This window comes from Myotis daubentonii, chromosome X (genome assembly GCF_963259705.1).
Source record: "Myotis daubentonii chromosome X, mMyoDau2.1, whole genome shotgun sequence".
Classification (NCBI taxonomy): Eukaryota; Metazoa; Chordata; class Mammalia; order Chiroptera; family Vespertilionidae; genus Myotis; species Myotis daubentonii.
This window is the reverse complement of record NC_081861.1, coordinates 132205384-132225403: the sequence shown is the minus strand read 5'-3', so window position 1 is coordinate 132225403 and position 20020 is coordinate 132205384. Positions and strand designations below refer to the sequence as shown.

At 39.2% G+C, this 20020-nt stretch overlaps 1 non-coding gene across 1 annotated transcript; it reads right to left on the bottom strand.

Annotated features, from left to right (window-relative positions):
* Positions 1-1877: 1877 nt before the first annotated feature.
* On the bottom strand, positions 1878-2008 carry LOC132225447 (small nucleolar RNA U109). The gene has a single exon (XR_009450945.1). It is a non-coding gene; the product is annotated as a small nucleolar RNA U109 (small nucleolar RNA).
* Positions 2009-20020: the final 18012 nt, after the last annotated feature.

Genomic DNA, 20020 nt, shown 5'->3' with positions numbered 1-20020 from the left:
TCCTCCTCCTCCTCCTCCTCCTCCTCCTCCTCCTCCTCCTCCTCCTCCTCCTCCTCCTCCCCCTCCTCCTCCTCCTTCTTCTTCTTCTTCTTCTTCTTCTTCTTCTTCTTCTTCTTCTTCTTCTTCTTCTTCTTCTTCTTACAGAGGGCTGAAAAGAAACTTAGAAACTGGTGAAATAAGAAAAGCATATGGACACCCCTTCAGCAAACCAGACCCACAATTGAAGATAGTGGATGAGGGACAAGGTTTTTACTGAACTCAGAGCTATTCCAAGTGCGGTATCCTCACCAGCAGCTGCATCTTCCGGGAGCTTGTTAGAAATGCACATTCCTGGGTCCTGCCCCAAACTCCCAAATCTTCATAATCCCTGGGGATCATTAATGTTGATCAAGCATTAATTTAACTCATTACTGTTGTTAATAAACAAGAACTCCTTACTTAACAGTGTCCACGGGCTTTCCAAAACTGCAGGTCCAACAATAACAGTAACATATTTTTCTAAAATGTTATTTGGACAAAGAACCCTTAATTCTGTACTTTACAGATAGTGATACCAACATAGCAGATCTTATTAACATCCAATGGCTACTTGCAGTAAAGATAGTTCATTTGCTGGAAGCTGCTAAAGCAGTTAACCAGACTGATGTGTCTTGAAGCTGCAAGTATTTTCTCTCTAACCTGCTGGAAAGAACCTTCTATCATATTTCTCCAGTGAAGATGCTGAAATTGGTGTGAATGCAATGAAAGCGGAGATGCAGGTGGAAATTCAGAGATAGTTTTGTCATCTTGAAAGCCAATTACCTGCTCCAATGCCACATTTCCAGATCCAAGGTTTGAGGACAAATTTATCTCCCGTGATCATGTGAAGCATTATAAGTGCTGCACACATATTAGAAATACAAAGCCAGAGCAAGAAAAACAATCTTAGCACTGCTCCTGAAAATATTCAGAAATGATCTTTAAGCCATGCACAAAGCTCGGTTGGTGAGCCTGCTTCAGTGAAATTGCTCTGTCATCATCCACCTAACTTTTAACTCTAGGAGGTACATTTTGACTGTGGTCAATGACTATTAGGCAGGGAACGTAATAAATCGGGGGCAACATTACCAAGAGCAGAATTCCATGCTGGCAGTGCTGGCCAAAATCATTGGGCACCTGCTCTGAATTCATTTAAAAGTGAATGTCCATTTGCTGCACAATTGCAAATGTGCGGGGCCATGGTTGAAAGGGCAGTCCAGCCACTGTCTCGGCTCAGATGTTGCTGTAGGCTACAGTAAAACGTCACATTTTAAAAAGTGAGCACTATAACTTTTTATAGTAAAGTAATATTTTCAAATAAAATTTTAGGTACAGAAGTTCATTCTAGGGTAGAATATTTGACTCTGGCCTTGACTCGGGCCATTGGGCATGTGGTTAAAATGTGTATTTGTGCACTCCTGGTTCACAGTGGACCAAACTTAAAATTAACATTAGATATCCAGGTTCTTAAAAACAATTCCTTGGCCTCCCCCTTACCCCCTGCTGCAATTTCTCATCAGCTTGTGTCCTCATTCAGCTCTTCCTGTCTTCTTCCCCTTCTCTGCTTTGTCCCTCCCAAAAGCCAAACACAATTTCCTTCTATTTGCTTAGGGAAGCAATTCGGATCTCCCTGCTCTATCTCCAAAATTAAGGAGGGCCTTTCTTCACACAGCTAAGGCCTTATAGTCAGTACTGAAACATGGAACAACACCTTCCCCAGACTCTTACAGATAAAACAATGTATATAATATTCATAACATATGCAAAAATAGAAGATACTAAATATTAAAGTCAATAAACATTTCCAGTGGGTGGAAATAAGGGGTACATGCAAACTCTCTATGTTATCTTTTTTTTTTCTATGTAGGAGAAATATACTACTACTCAACCTCTACTGTATGGTTGGCAGCCCTGAGAACTCCTTTTATGTAGCATGTTATGGAGGTATTCCTGCTCCCAAAGGAATAAGGAACAGACATATTTTATGTTATCTTTATAATTTTTGTGCAACGGAATTATATTTGTCCCCTCTCCCACATTGGCAATTGGACATTGTCAGGTTACAATTCATAGCTTCCTGGCTCCAAAGTATGTGCTATTTTCACTATAACCTACTAATTGCCAGCACATGCCCCAACCCGGGATCAAACCTGCAACCCAGTTATGTGTCCTAACTTGGAATTGAACCAACAACCTTTCGATGCACAGGATGATGCTCAACTACTTGAGCTACTCCAGCTAGGCACAACAGATTTTTAAAAAAATACTTTTTTATTGATTTCAGAGAGGAAGTGAGAGGGAGAGATAGAAACATCAATGATGAGAGAGAATCATTGATCAGTTGCCTCCTGCGCGCACCCAACTGGGGACCAAGCCTGCAACCCAGAATATGCCCTGACCTGGAATTGAGCTGTGACCTCCTGGTTCATAGGTTGACACACAACCACCAAACCACACTGGCTGCGTGCACAGCAGCTTTTTGATATCAGTCAGATTTGCACTCTGAATTATGTTTATTGAATAATGTTCTTGATTTGTACTAGAGGCAGGATTAGAAATGAGGTGGCCTTGAGAAGCAGTCTCAATATTAAGTTGAAATATATGATGGTCACAACTGGTTGAATGTTGGCAATTTCACATGGTTCGGCCTGATATATGCTGTGTGATAAACATGCACAAAAACAGTGCTCTAATCCAATTCATGTTTTGAATCAGTTAGAGCTTTGGTTGTTTCCTGAAGCTGCTGTAGCTATTGGCTTTGGGGGAGAACTTTCACTGAGCTGTTGGAGGTATTGTTTCAATTTTTATTGGAATTACTGGGAGACTTGTCTGTCAGCTATTTGCTGTGCCAATCTTTTTCTCCTCTATCTGCTTCTTTGTGTTTAAAGTTAGCCATTTAGAACTTGGATACCCAGGTGCAAAAAATGTGCCCAAGCCTTGGGTAGCAAGTAAATCAACCAGTAAAGAGAATTCTAACTTCAATTTGTAGACATTAAAATTTGTATCCAGATTTATCCCAGAGCCCTAGAGTAAAGAAGGTACAGTACATTTTAAGGTTATTTCTTGATAATAGCCCCTAAAGATAGGGGACATAGAGAAATGCTAACTGCCCCTTGTTCAACATCCTTGAAAATAAATATTAGCTATATTTTGGTGTAATGGATTTGGAATAAGAAACTTCTTTGTTGATAAAAAAGACTAAAGATAACATATACTAAAATAATTTGAATTTTACAGCTAATACCCTGCTAATATTTTTAATTTAGCACCATCTGTTTATCTGAAATTGAATTTCTGGCAAATAGTCATGCCAGGAGATGCTGTTTTTATTTATATGTGCAGCTGAAGAAAAGAATAGTAAAATCTGTTTGAGTTGAGGAAATATGTTTATAAAATGTTTTTTAAAAAATCTGAGTTGGCTGAGAAAATTACTTTTTAATCTAGTGGCAGCTGATTTCATTTGGCTGGTGTTCAGTCTAAATAGTTTATGTTGGAGACAGATCATTTGTTTTATATTTGGATGCAGAATAACAAACAGAGTCTTTTGAGCTATGGGGAGGACCAGGAGATTACAAACCTCTTATTCTCCCTATTAGCCTACCTTTCTAATTATTTCTCATTTGTTTGTTTGTTTTTTCACCAACACAAGTGGCATGCAATAGGTCTGTAAATTAAAAACTCAAGTGGCAAATTGTATGCTACCCAGTTGCCCTCTTATTTTTATTCAGCTGTAAGAAAGTCACAGCCTACATATTAATTGGCATTTGTTTACAGGAGAGGGAAATGGTGACTTTTGAAAATATGACTCAGTGGAAATGCTTCTTGTCACACTGGCTTACAAATAGAATCACTGCACCCCCTTTGAGTACTCTGAGTGATTCCACTGGGAGCCTGATTCTTCCCAACAGAGTGTTAATTAAAGCCAGCCACCTCTTGGCATCTTGCTGTGTTCCAGCTACGCTTCAATATCCTCCAGCTACCTCTTTAATCAACAACATGTGTTGGATGTCTACTTTTAGTGAGAGGCACTGCAGCTACCACCCTGATTTCAAAGGCAGTGATAAGGAGAGGGGTTTTACTGCATTGCTTCAAAGTCAGGACACCTAAACCTACATTAGAAACCATTCATATCTGCCATTGATTTGGAATAATTGAAACTTCCCATGTAAGATGTGGATTTCATAGAAAAAAGAAAAAAGAGATCTGGGCTTTTTGTCTTTGTACCCAAACACTTAGTGCACAGGTCTCATTGTGTTTATCTAATAAACCCACTTTTCTTCCTGGGCAGTATGAAATTATCATGTTATGTGCCAGCTTCTCTTAATATTGTGAAAACAATGCATTATTTTGACTGTAGAGGCTGGCTTTCAGTGATGAACTTATTACTCATAAAGTGCAATATATTCTAAAAGAAAATTGATGTATTAGTTGGCTCTGCTACCATAAGAAAACATCACAGACTGGGTGGCTTAAATAACAGAAATTTATTTATCACAGTTCTGGAGGCTAAGAAGTCCAAGACTGAGGTGCTAGCTGATTCAGATCCTGGTAAGTGCTATTTTCCTGGCTTTCAGATGGTAGCCTTCTTGCTGTGTTGTCACAGGGCAGAGAAAAAGGGAGGGGGGGAGAGAGAGAGAGAGAGAATCTTTTTCTTCTTATAAGGCCACAGTCCTATATAGTTAAAACTCTACCCTTAATGACTTCATTTATCCTTAATTACCTTCTAAAAGCCCTATATCCAAGAATAGTCATGTTGGGGGTTAGGGCTTCAACATATGAATTTTGGGAGGACACAATCCATTTATTTGACTGGACTAAGAGGCACTTTAATATGAGGGCTCTCAAATTACCATAAAAAGAACCAACTTTAAAAAAGTTGGTATTGCCGAAACCGGTTTGGCTCAGTGGCTAGAGCGTAGGCCTGCGGACTGAGGGGTCCCGGGTTCAATTCCGGTCAAGGGCATGTACCTGGGTTGCGGGCACATCCCCAGTGGGGGATGTGCAGGAGGCAGCTGATCGATGTTTCTCTCTCATCGATGTTTCTAACTCTCTATCTCTCTCCCTTCCTCTCTGTAAAAAATCAATAAAATATATATTTTTTTAAAAAAGTTGGTATTAATATTATTATTATCTTTAAATTTCATATCTCTAAAAGAAGTCCATTTTTAGGATTTTATTTAAAGTTTGAAAATATGCCCAACTAATCTATGGAGTATTAAAAGTCAGGATAGTCATTCTGGGGGAAGAGGCAAGTGACTAAAAGGGGGCATGAAGGGGCTTCTGGGATGCTCCAACGCTCCATTTCATTTGGGCACCAATTCAAAGGATATGATCAGTTTGTGAATATTTGCTGAGCTGTTCATATATAATTTGTGCATTTTTCCTGTATGGGTTTTATAGGTCAATCAAAAGTTAAAAAAAGAAAAGAAAAAGAAATCTGAATGATGCATTTAATACCATATATAAACTACCCAATTATCCCATTGTTTTCCAACTCAGAACCAGAAAAGACAGAGGTCTTTTCTAGTTCAAAAAGCTACCAGAGGTTAAAATCTAATGTGTTGTAACATATGAAGACTAGCCTTGCACAAGGTTGAGTATAATATCTTCCCACAGGCACAAGCAGAACTGCAGACGCAGTGAAAATTTCTGGCTGACACTGCTTGATGCTGTTTTTCTCAGCCCGGTAGCTCAGCAGCTGGAAGCTAAAAAGGCATGTTTCCAGGGAGAGGAGGAAGGTTTTCTATGGAAGGGACAGTGTGGACTCCAGATCAAGGCCATATTCCGGACCTTCTGGAGAGTGATAGCAGCTTTCAATGAGTTGTAAACAAACACTGCCATGTTCCAGGAAGTTCCGGCTGCCCTAGGAGGAGGCTTTGGATCTGTGCAAGTGCCCAAACTGGCTTTCCTAGATGATGTGTGGAGCTCAAGAGTCAAGTGATACGTTTGTAACCCTGGAAATCAGTGTCCCTAAAAGCGTTCTGTTACCAGACTAAAGGGGTCTGTTTGCCTGCCCATATCAGAGCCCAATAAGACATGAACAGGAGTCTTGCAACAAAGAAAGTAAGGGTTTATTTTAAGGAAGTGGGACTCACACAAAGAGAGAGTGACACACAGGTGAACTAATGCCCAAAGACCTGGCTCCCCAGTGGCATCCAGGGGATGGTTCTATAGGGGAAAACCATTAATCATGGTGACTAAGAGAGTTGGGGGTGTGGTCTCTCCTAATTGGTTGGTGCTAGGGTAGGGGGTCATTAGTCATTGCAGCTGGTCCTGATGGCAGCCATGGCGTCATTTTGTCTGGTTTTGTTGCTTTTCTAAGCCAGGAGCTGAAGCACGGCTTATCTCTAGTTTGACCAAATCTTTGTCTCTGTGGTCAAAAGACCCAGGGTTTTGTTCCTAAGATTATTTTATGTCAACCAGAACCTCATTGTCCTGCGGACTTAATGATTAAGAGAGTGGACGTGCAAGGGGGAAGGAGGCAGGTGAGTCAGGTTCTGAATGAGGCCAGTTTGAATCAGAAAGAAAGGAGAAGAGGTCATATTAAAGAAATGAAGTTTGTACGCAGTTACACACCCAAGATGGAGCTTGTCTTCCTGAAGACAATTGCAGTTATAGAGTTTGCATTTGTAACCTTCCAGGTTTACAAATAGGTTATTGCTCAAATTCCAGGAGACTGGGATCATGCTCCATTGTTCCTAGCTCTCACATTCAGTATTTTATTGTTTCACATTGTACTTTAACTTCCTACAGAACATTAACAGCACTAGCCAGTTGAATGTTTTCAAAGCTTTTATATTTGCAGAGCTGACTGTGCCACAGGGCTAATGGAAAGTTCATTGTTTCAGGAGTGCCGGCTCTTTCAACAATTACCTTGGCGTTCTTGTCTGTCATTGTAAAGCTAGCACGTTTACTTCTACTTACCTTTTATAAGTTGTTGAGATGTAATTTTAAAATAACTGGATAAGATGCTTGTCAGGGAGGAAAATTTTTCCTTCAAGGATCTTCTGGCTGGTCTAATAATCAAAATGACATGAGACAGATTAGCAGGAGAAAAAACAAATTAAAGTTTAACCTCCTGTATACATGGGAGATACCAAGGAAAACTGAGCAACTCCCCTAAATAGCAGAAGCCATTACCTTAAATGCCATCTTCAGCTAAAGAGAAAAGAAGACGTTGAGGATGGAGAGTCATTTATGGGAGGTGACCAGGAAAAGCACAGTAAACAAGGGTAAGGTTATTATACAGACTTAAACCCATGCCTTCTCCAGTGACAGTGAAAGCAGGCCCTAGTGAGAGAGACACCCTTACAAGTAGAGATTTCCCTTGGTTTTCAGAGCTTCTCCCATGTCTACTGTTTCTTAATATTAACCAGACTAAAATAATATCTCCAAAGAGGCATAATTTGAGGTGGCAAATTCTGCTCCCCTTAATGCTTTTACAATAAATGTCGGAGCTCTTCGTCATTATTCCCCTTTGGAAATGTACCTTTGTGGAAAGTAATGATTTTTAAGTTGTTGAGGTTGTTGAAAAATTCTGATTTTGTGTTTGTGGGTTGTCTGTGTGCACACTGGCAACAGGCCTATCTCTTGGTACTTTATTAAGTTAAGAGACTTTAGACATTCACGATCTAGGCTCTAGGTGTTGGTAAATTTTCAAGCATTTAGGAATGTAGCTATTTTTTCACCATTACCCATCTTTTGACACTCAAGATGTTTTTGGACCACTAGCATTGGATTACCCAAGAGCTTGTTAGAGTAGATTCTTAGGCCGACCTTAGATATAGTCTATAGTAGCAAGCTCTCAGTAATTCTTCCAGATAATACAAATGAAACGCCAAGTAGTTAATGGCAGGAGTTGAGAAATACCTCTCCTCAAAACATATCCCACCTGGGCAGAACTACTATTATTATTTAGGTTGAATTTCCCTAGTTTATGCCACTTATTGTGAAATATCTCTGGTTTGCATAGTGCAGTAAGTCATTTTCAGTTCCAAGCCTTCATGTGAATCCATCCACTTGGGCCTTTCCAACTTGACAGATGGCAGAGAGCAGGTTGACTGGGTAGTGAGGGTGGGAGGAGGGAAGTGGAGTAGAAAATACAGTGCCTTTGGTGGAAGAAAGTAGGCAGACTGCATAACTGTGGCACCCTGGAATCATGCTGTAGGGGTGGGCGAGACGGCAAAAAAGAGCAATGACAATGGTCACAATAATGGTAAATAACTGTTGGTGAAGGGATTCCTAAACTTGTTTGATAATAAGAATACAGATTCTGCAGAGGCAGGGAATTATGGAATATTTACCCCGGTTTATGCTTTATTAACCATGGGCTTATGCCATCTGACGTCTTAGGGGAGAAATATCTGTATTTTAAACAAATGCCTCAAGTGTTCACATTCACAGGCATGACTGAGTGAATGGCAAGTCTGGATGACTGACTCTATAAATATTATTTCTGGAGCTCTTAATAAGCCTAAAAAGTCGTATGACATTTAACTAACTGCCTTTTGTAATGAAGAAGTTCAGTAGCCCATCCAATGTCACACAGGCAATGGGCAACAGATGGAGGATTTTATCGCAGATCCCACTCCAAAGCCTTTGTTCTTTCTACTCTGTCATACTGTAACCTTCCATAAACTGTTGTGATTCCGGTCAAGGGCACATACCTCAGTTGCAGGCTCCTCCCCAGCACAGGCCCCGTTTGGGGCTCCTGCAGGAGGCAACCAATCCATGTGTTTCTATCACATCAATATTTCTCTTTGTCTTTCCCTCTCTCTTACACTCTCTAAAAATCAATGGAAAAATGCCCTTGGGTGAGGATTAAAAAAAAAAAAAAGGAGTGTACTTGCATATTAAATTCCTTAAATTCACTACTTTTGGGACTTCAAATGCAACATTTGACCTTCATCTATATTTAATCGCCTGTTGTTGGTTACAGCCACCTTTTTAGATTTGTTTCAATAACTTCTGATTCTTAGTCTGTCATTTATGACAGTGTGTGCAAACCCCAAAATGATCCATTGGGATGTGGAAAAGAAGTTACCTTTTTCATAGCAACATTTATAATTTTTATTGTATGTGTCTTTAATAATATGTATAACATAGTATTATAGTAGTATAACATGTATACAATGTATAAATACATATAAATATTCTGGGGTTTACATGATTTAAAAATTCCCACATTTTGGGATGCTGGCTCAATAAGATTTATGAAATTCTTAGGCAGTATATTAACTCTTTCTACCAGAATCATGTTATCTACTCATTTGATGAAATGCCTTCATTCTTGTCAATTCAGTTCATGTTTATCTTATGTAGGATCATGTACTAAATGTCCCTGTGTATAAGGATAAGACACAGATAAGACATATTTACATATTTGCTGCTCTTAGGAAGTTTACTATCTGGAATGGAGATGATGATAATGGCAGTGATTTTGGAGGAGGTGACAATGATAATGGTGGTGAGGATAGTGATGATAATGGTGATGATGATAATGGTAGTAATGATGATGGCCAAGAAAGAGAAAAGGAGAAGAAAGCCTTATTTATCATTGACATTAAAGAAAAAATGAACTTAACTATTTCTCCTCCCTGCTCTCTGTTAATGTAACATCTTTCCTTAGCAGTGATACTCTTCCCTGCTTGTTCATCTTGCTTCCCATGTAGCTTAAAAATACTTAAGTCATCTTCAGCATATACTATAATTCTCAGTTTCCTAGGATTTTAGCCTTGGGAGGAAGAGGTTTTTCTAGGCCCCTGCCACTCTTCTGTATTTTGGTACTTGGTGCTCCACAAGCTGTGAAAGCTGTGAGTCATGACTCCCATATGGTGGGATTCCCTCCCCTCCCCTCAATCCACATGCCTGCCCAACCATCTGCTGCCACTCTCAAGGTTATGGAGCAAGAGATGAAAGAGGGACGGAAAAGGAAAACACCAGGAAAAAGAACACTGTTTTATAAATAAACTTGAAAAAAAAAAAGATGTATTTTCTTATTACAAAAGCAATTTGTATTCATTACAGGAAAATCAGAAAATGAAGCGCAATAACAAAACAAACAAAACAAAGCAATCTCCCTCAGAGCATCATTAATCACGCTAACCATCTCCATGTGCATTTTTCTAAACTGGCATCCTGTATCTATGTAGCTAGTTATCAAACAAAATGAGATTATTATCACATTATTTTGTAACTTGTTTTTTAAACTGAATCATGAACATCTTTCCATGTCCATAAATATACCCCCACACTAGCATTTGTAATGTTTAAGGAGTATTCGCTATGTAAGGCATTATTCCAATTGCTGAAGTTTATATACAAAAATTAGTAAGATCATCTCTGCCTTATGTGGGTATAACATAATTTCTCCCCTATCTAACATTTAGGTCACTTCTATATCTTTGCTTCTACAAACAAAGCTATGATGAATATTCTTGTAGCTAAATTTTTGCATATACTCATAATTTTTGAATGACTGCATCAGCCACTTCGTTTGTCCCCTGGGTTTACTCCCCATCCTTCTTTGCCTTGCCCTTGTCCTTACAGAGAGTTCTTCATTAAACCCTTCTCACTTACCCCATGGGAGTGTGCCATCTGTTTCCTGGCAGGCCCCTGGATGGTAAAAGCATGCTCATATTCCTGGCATATTCTGAATCCCTAACTGCTTGCTTACATTTGGGAACCTGGGATGGATCATCTAGAAAGGTCAAGAAGTCCCTTTTCTCCTTTGACTTAAGATCTCAACATTGACCAGTGACCAGCTATCTCCCATTTCTTTCTTCTGGATCTCTCCATAACTACATGGCAGCCTCTCAACCTATGACCGAGGCTCTCTGGTAGAGGACACAAGAAAGAACCAAGAGAGCCCTTCATTTCTCTCAGCTACAGCTTTCTCCCAGGGTCTGTGCTACCTTCACCTTGTTCTTGATGCCTGAAACCCTCCCTCGAATCACAGTAAGCTGGGAGAGGTTGTGTGGCCATTTTTAAAAATTCTTTTAAAGACCTGAGTTCATAGCACAATTTGTTTCTTCAGTTCTTTCTCCATTCTAGTTTTAAATGGTATTACAGTATTCTTATTAAATAGCCAGAACTATATTTTTAGAACTTCCCTGATACAATCTCTTTCTGTGATTCTGTCTTTTCTGTGAATCAGTAGAAATTTGTTTTCTTAAAAGTCTACATCCAATTTTACCTCCCTTGCCTTTTCGATTTTTAGAGTAAGCTATTATATTACTTTGTTTAAAGGTTCTTCACACTCTGTTTAACCAATTGTTCTTGGGTGTTGAGAATTAAGTGTCTGTCCTATTTTGTGTGTGTGTGTGTGTGTGTGTGTGTGTGTGTGTGTGTGTGTGTACCTTCTGTTAAATGAAATTGCTAACAAGATTAGTCAATAATACCAAATACTCTTCATGTTAGTGAGATGAAACTTTTTTATGTCTATGTATTTGGGGTTCCCATCTTGTCACTGTGCTCTAGGTCCCTGCTCCTTGGTACATTGCCTTGTTCTGTAATTCCAATTCCTAGAGGTGGACACTTATAAGGAGTTTGGTTTCAAAGTTAGAAAGATCTGGAGTTAAATCCAATCACTTATTGGCTTTGTCATTTTAAGGCTTCTTTCTTTACTGAGTCTCAAGTTTCCTGACCTACCTCACAAGGTTGTTGTGAGAAAGAAATGAGATGACCTATATGGAAATAATCTAGCAGGGCATGTGGAAATATGGTTCCTCAGACTTTGTAACTTTCTCCTCCTTCCTTCCTCTCTTTTTCTCCTCCCCAGCTCTCTTCCCTCCTACCCACTCACCCCCTTCACAGCTCCTCCTGCTTCCCTTCTTTATTTTCCGCTTCCTCTCCCCACTTCACTGTACCCCTCCCAACTTACCATTTCCCCTCTTCACTTCCCTTTCCCCTCCCCACTTCTCCTTTCTTCCTCTCCTCACTTCTCCTTCCTTCTCCCCACCGCCGCTCTCCTCTCCACTTTCTCGGACTGTAAGATTGACATGACAATAATCAGGATTAAAAACCAGGTCAGAAACATGTCAGATAGAGTTCCATTTCTCCTTAAAAAAAAAAAAAAGAAAGAAAGAAAGACCATAAAAGTACAGGGAATTGTATTCTGAAGTAAAACTCTCAATTATAAATCCATTACTCCAGAACTCTTTCATGAACTCTCTCCTTATAACATCAAGGACACAAAGAATGACAGGAAGTTGCTTATAACAGTCATTATTTTTCCAGTCTTTGAAAAATGCCTGTCCGATGTTCCAGAGACTAAAGATTTGGCATGGTGAATCAAAAGATAAACTCTCAAAGTGATTACATAATATGGCAAATTATCTTCTCTGGTGTCAGGGAGCTGGCTGGCTGACATGAACCAGTTTAGTAATTCTGAGGTGTTTGGAGTTGGAATGATGATCCCTGATTTCAGGAAACTGCTGTATCAGCTGATAGGGCTACTCTCAAGGCTAGCTGGAGGAATGTATCCTGAGCCCTTCGTACCAGAATTCAGACTTCACTTGCTCCCTCTTTCTCAATGTTTATACATTCTTAACTTTTCAAGGAAAACAGATTGTTCTTAAGAAATGTTAAGAATTTGCCCCACAATACTGTAACAGAAAATTTATTTTTGTCTTAAATTTTATTACATAATATTTTATGTATAGTATACAAAGTAACAACTGTAATATATAACATATATATGTAGATTGTGAGAAATACTAAAATATAAACACACAGGGGCTGGAACATTAACATCTGGGCTCTCTTCATGATTTCTACTTCTCCCACCAAAATAACTGCTCTCCTAAGTTTTGCATTCCCTTTTTATTAACAACAAAACACTTTTATCACATATAGATGTATTCCTAAACAATTTGTTTAGTTTGGCTTGTTTTTGAGCTTTATAAAAATGGCATTATAATAGTGTCGTGTTTTTTCACTCATGTTTCTAACATTCATCAATCCATATTGTTTTCTGTAGCTGAAGTTCATTCCTTTTTACTACTATTCTTTTAAAAAAATATATACATTTTATTGATTCCAGAGAGGAAGGGAGAAGGTGAGAGAGATAGAAACATCAATGATGAGAGAGAATCACTGATCATGCTGCCTCCTGCACGCCCCCTACTCGGATAGAGCCTGCAACCCAGGCATGTGCCCTTGACTGGAATAGAACCTGGAACCCTTCAGTCTGTAGGCCGACACGCTATCCACTGAACTAAATCAGCTAGGGCTACTACTATTCTTATATTCCATTTGGTGAACATATCATAATTCATTTATCCATAGTCCTATCTATGAACATTTTGGTTGTTCATTGTTTCCAGGTTTTTTCATAATAGTCTTGTTATTATAAATGAGAAATATACTAATTTTTAGTGTTCCTTTGTCAAATTGACACAAACATTAGATTGATCTATCTTTGAGCTTTTTCTGTTTCATCATTGCCATTTATCTTGTAAAGAAACTTAGATGCAGGAAAAAAAATGATTTGCTCATATTCTATTGTCACTGCTGCTATTTCCACTACTATCAATTTTGTAAACAATTTAGGCTCTATCTTGGTTCTTCTTGTCTGAACAAAGAGCCTCTTCTATTTTGACACAACTAGAACTAGAAATATATTTATTTTGATCTCACCAAACTTATGATCTAGGAGGCAATGTATTACAGTGAACATAATACAAGCTCAAGAGCCAGAAAGATTTGGGTTTTAAAATACTGGCATCAGCTCTTGTAGCAGGGGTAATCTTGTGCAAATTGCTTTCTCCTCCCAATCCTCATCTGCAAGATGGAGATAACGTTGCCTTCCTCACAAGATGGCTCACCGATTGTGTCAGGTCAGACAAGTGAAAAATCCAATCATCAGGCCCACTGGCTGTGAGCCTGACCTACGGGACTAATGATCTCACCATAATAGCTATTTCTGGGCCAGGCCCCTATCTAAATTCTTTTAGGTAGTTAAGGCAGAGGGGAAAGTTTTTTCTTGAGTTTGCTGAATCATGATTGCTTTAGCTCAAAGTTATTCACATGCGAAAGTAGCACATTTTGGGGTGGCATATTCTGCTCCCTTTCAGTAACATTTAAAAAGTAATTAGATTATTTTAATTACTAGAGGTCCGGTGCATGAAAATTCATGCACTCGGGGTGGGTGGGTCCCTCAGCCTAGTCTGTGCCCTCTTGCAGTCCGGGACCCCTTGGGGGATGTCCACCTGCTGGCTTAGGCCGGATCCCCGCAGGGAGCCTGGCAGTCAGACATCCCTCTGGCAGCCTGGGATAGCCTTAGTGCTGCTGAGGAGGTGGGAGAGGCTCCCGCCACCACAGCTGTGCTCGCAGCCCTCAGCCCGGCTTGTGGCTGAGCGGAGCTCCCTCTGTGGGAGTGCACTGACCACCAGGGGGCAGCTCCTGCACTGAGTGTCTGCCCCCTGGTGGTCAGAGCGCATCATAGCGACTGGTTGTTCCGCCATTAGGATCAATTTGCATGTTATCCTTTTATTATATAGGATTATAAATTAAGTAATTTTAATCAATATATATATTTTTAAAAAGATACTCTCTGACTCAATAATTCTAAGAGGTTTTTTTTTAAAGAAAAAATAATCAGTGATTTACACTTAAGGCCTATATCTTTAAACCAGTGGTTCCCAACCATTTTTAGCCATGCCTCCCTCCCCATGACATAGAATTATTATTATTCAAAAAGTGAACTCCTATTCATGTGGGGGAAGCCTTAAAGGCCATTAAGTTGGTCTACACAAGCTTCCAAAGAACATGGCATCCATGAAAGAGAAAAATAAAAGAACAAAAGGACAGTTGAAGTCCTGAGGAAGACATCACTAAGAAATCGTTAAAAAATAATAATATGAAGTGATATGAAAAAAATAGCAAATAAAGTTTCAAAACATATAATAGAGAACTGAAATGCATAAATATGTCACAATATATGTTTATATACTGTATATGAGGCCCCTAGAACCATAAGAAATGCACAAAATTCACTGTTAATAACTCATTCTTGAATTGCCCTCCTTAAAAATCAAGTTGCCCCCCTGTGGGGCGTGTGCCCCATGTTGGGAACCACTGCTTTAAACACAAGGATGCAAATGGCCTCTCTGTGGGACGTGGGCTTCCTTACAGTATGATGGCTGAGTTCCAAGGGCAAGAGAGCCAGGTGAAAGACACATGCTAGTATCACCGGGAGACTTTTAAAGAATGTCTGCCTTCAATTCCCAGAAATTCTGATTTAATTGGTCTGGGATGGACTTAGGTACTGATATTTGTATAAGCTCCCGAGGTGATTTTGTGTGGCCAGGGTTAAAAACCACTGCTCTCATACAGAGCACATGAAACAAGAGATTTGCCTTCCCCACTGTCTGCTCCCAGCAGTGTTTTATATGCTATTTATTGGGCTCCAGAGGTTCTAGTCACGTCTTGTGATGGTCAAAGGCCTGCCAGAGAAATAAGATCGGAAAATGCCCAAAGCAGTTGGATAACTAAATGTGATTTTACAGAGATCCACAGCTTCCCTTTGGCTGCTTCAGAATGATGGTGGATGGGGTGAGAGCCCATGTGTTTTACCCAGAATATCCTGGAAAGATGGAAGGGCTGAGTTGAAGAACTAGACTGGGACTTCTGGTTGCCCTATTATTGAAGTGACAGATGAATCAAATGCCAAGTGAGGTATCCCCCATACCTCCTGAAGATACAATCTCTGCACCTGAGAAATCAATGCCCTTGTTTTATTATTTGATCAGTAGCTAAAAGAAGCAGATAAAGATGAATGTTAGCCAGGGCTCATCTGATGTACTCTCAGTAGATGCCACAAGGAATTAAGATCCTGTTACTTTTTAACCTGACACAAGATGTCACCATTGCTCCTGTGCTTTTGACAGTAACAGTATGAAGTGAAACAGCCGTGAGAGTGCCTTCTGTTGATGGGGTTCATTAGCCCATAGTCCATTCCATTCTATCCAAGTTAAAGTAGTTATGTATAAACACGTATTTGATGTTTACCCTTATATCAGATATGGATTAAAGTTAATATCTCTTTGTGAACACTTCACAAAGAAACTTTGGTGGAGGTGATTGTAAAACAAGATAAGATTACGTTTTTATAGGATAACTGGAAAATTGTAGATCATGTTTTCATTTGGCCCCACTGCTACCTGAAAATGCTGAACTGATCTCCTGTTACCATGCTTTTGGTGCCAAAGTGGAAAAAAAGGCATGCACATGATCCCAGGGTACCAATGACTAAGAAGTGGGGAGGTAAAAGACCTTTGCCAATGGGGAAGAAAGGGGGACATCTGTAATACTTTCAGCAATAAAGATAAATTACCAAAAAAAAAAAAAAGATCTTTGGAGCACCAAAACATCATTGGAGATGTTGCCACGATGGAGAAAGTCATATTCACAGAGTTTCTCTTACATAGCTGTACTGGTATGTGTGGTTGGAAGAAATACTATCTAAAGACACTTGGAGGGGAAGATGGTAAAGTCAGAGTATAGTTGAGTGAAGAATAGAATTTTGGAAGTGGAGACACATTACTGGGAACATTAAGAGAGGGTGGGACTATGATGCATCCTAATGCTCTGCCATTCCCCTACACTACCTTTCCTCTATATAAACATTGAACATCACATAAAGAATATCCATGTGAACGGGTACCTAATTATTACTGTGCTGCAGGTTTTCAAAATATTAGTATCAATTGATTTAGCCTTTGGAATTACTATGATTAGTTTATTTTTCAATTATTCTATAATGAGTATATAACTAGTAAAAAAAAAACCACCTCAAAACAACACAACCTATAATACTGTATGATTCCAACTATAGTCATATGCCACTTAGCATGGGGATATAATCTGAGAAATGCATCCTTAAGTGATTTCACTGTTGTGCGAACATCAGAGAATGTACTTACACAAACCTAGATGGTATAGCTTATTACACACCTAGGCTATATGGTATGGCCTGTTGCTCCTGGGCTACAAGCCTGTATACCACGTTATTGTACAAAAATATGAGATGAAACCAAGCACAAGAGAAAATGATGCCATCAAGAGACCCAGTAAACATGAGATGTATGAGTGTGCTGCCCACATAATATGGCATGCTGTTTTACAGCGAACTTTGTTTTTTAATGAGTAGAACTGTATACCTTAAAATAATGATAAAAAGTATAGTATAGTAAATACATAAACCAGAAACATTGTTATTTATTATCATTATCAAATATTATGTACTTTACATAATTGTGTGCGCTATACTTTTATACAACTGGCAGGGCTGCATCACTAGAAACACATAAGTAACGCATTGCACTACAACATTACGATGGCTGCCAAGTTACTAGGTGATAGGAATTTTTCAACTTCATTATAATCTTATGGCCACAGTCATATATGTAATCTGTTGTTGACAGAAATGTTGTTATGCAGCATATGATATATATGACATTCTTTTGTTAACTTTTAAAAAATTATAGTTTTATTGATTTGAGAGAGAGAGAGAGAGAGAGAGAGAAAGAAAATGGGCTGCTTCCTGCACACCCCCTACTGGGAATCCATCCCGACACCTGAGCATGTGTCCTGACCACAAATCAAGCCAGTGACCTCTTGGTGCATGAGACAGCACCCAGCTAACTAAGCCATACAGGCCGGGGCTATATATGACATTCTCAAAAAGGCAAAACTATTTAGACAGTAAGAAGATCATGGTTACCAGGTGTTGGCAGGGGAGTTATGAATAGGCAGAGAACAGAGGATTGGTATCCAGTGAAAGTACTCTGTATGATATTGTAATGATGGATATGTGTCATTATGCATTTGTCCAAACCCATAGAATATACAAGCACCAAGAGTGAACAGTAATGTGGACTATGAAGTTTGGGTGATGATGATATATCCGTGTAGGTTCATCAATTGTAACAGATGTGCCACTCTGGTGGGGGTGTTGACAATGAAGGAGGCTGTGTGTGTGTAGGGCAGAGGGATAGGGGAAATCTCTGTGCCTTCTCAAATTTGCTGTGAACCTATAACTACTTTCAAAATTAACTCTTAAAAATATTATTCCAGAGATTTAGAATAAAGAGAGACAGACATGTATTATTTAAATATTGTTATTATAATAAATTATTGTTGTTATTAAAAGTTAAGAAAATATTATCATTGATTTTCTAGTCAATCTAGATGCAGATGTTGTTAAAGCTCTGGATTAGTCAGGGTCCCGGAAGGAAGAACGTGACATATTCAAATTAGGTCCTTTGAAGATAATTTTAATGAAAAGACTGTTTCCAAAGGTGTGGGCAGAGTGGAGGGAAATCATCAGGGTGAGTGCAGTACCCAAGGATAGCTCAGTAGAGCCATTAATGCCAATAGGTCTGCAGGAGAAGAGGAGCCAGCTTTGGGAACCATTCGCCTGAAGTTGTGACAGTAATGTCCTGGTCTTGCTCTCTCTCATTTCAATCCCTGCTGTTCAGCCAATTCAACTAAGACATTTGGTGTGGTTACCATGAGTCAAGTCCCCAGAACACAAAACAGAGAGGAGCAAAGCAGAGAGTAGATAGAGATGAAGGAGGAAGTGGAATATGTACAACAATGCTTTATATTTTATTTTAAATTTTCTTTCCAATTACAGTTTAGGTTCAATATGATTTCGTGTAAGTTTCAGTTGTACAGCTTAGTGGTTAGACAATCATATACTTTACAAAGTGTTCCCCCCGAATATTTCCAGTGCCCACCTGGCACTATACATAGCTATTACAATATTATTGGCAACATTCCCTATGCTGTAATTTACATCTATATCACTCAGCAATACTTTTTAAAAAAATTAATTTTTATCACATAATTTTACAATTTCATATGGTTCTACAAGTTTGTCAACGAAAATGAATAATCTCTTCCCCCACCCTTCAATACCTGTCACCCACTTTTAGGAGTCAACTACTTTTGATTCTATTAACTATTTCTTTCTGGGACTTACCTCTTTATTTTAAATCAACACTGACATTTCTAATATTTTTCTAATTCTATTTTATTTATTGATTTCTCACTACAGAAGCTGAGGATTAACTGTTGTTAACATAAAAAGAAAAAGCCAAAGTGGGAGGCAACAAGCAATTATTTGAGACCCAAAGAATAGCTCTTTAGGAAGCACTGATTCAGGCAGAAACCCAAAGTGTTCCAATTAGGAGGTGAAGGCACGGGGTATTTATGAGAAAGGGAAGGGCAACAGTTACATCAGCAGCAAGAAGGAATTTCTATTGGTGCAAATGAGCTAGGTTATTCTTGAGTTATACATGGTGGTGCTGATTCTAAAGAAAGTCCTTAATCTCAGTCCTTGTCATCAGGAGGTCTGCTTTCCTCCTGGCTTTACAAGCTGTTGTTTGGAAGACAATGTTGGTCTGGCCCAGTCCAAAGGTTACTAGCCCAGTTCAAACATTCCAAAGGGTTGAGGAGTGCAAGGCAGTTCATCTGGGATGGCGGCTCCGACTCCATTTTAAAGTGGCTCCACTTATTTTTTTACTCTTTCCCTCAGCTTCCCTTCCTATCTCAGACTGAGTTCCAAAACACAAATACTTATCCTACCCCTTCCTAAACTACAGTTAAACCATTTTTTAAAAATTAGGTCAGAATTCAGTGTTCATAATACGACTTTGTAGCTATTAGGCATAAATAAACTATGTAGTATACAATTATCACATTTCTTGAAAAACTTCTGTTTTCTCTGGAGCTAATAATTGCATTATTTTTGGCTAGTTTTTTAAATATCTTTCCCTAATTCACCTCCCAAACATTCTGCCAGGAGCACCAATCCCCTCTGAGTCCATTAAACACCGGTGGTAATCTACAGCTTTATTTCTTTTAAGTTATGTCTCTATCCTCTTTATCCAATTTGTGCCGGGGTCCAGCCCCAGCGGGTCCAGGGGTCCCCAAAGGTGTGGACGGAGTCGGCGAAGAAGGAATGACACGGAGGCAGCCTTCGGGTGATCATCAT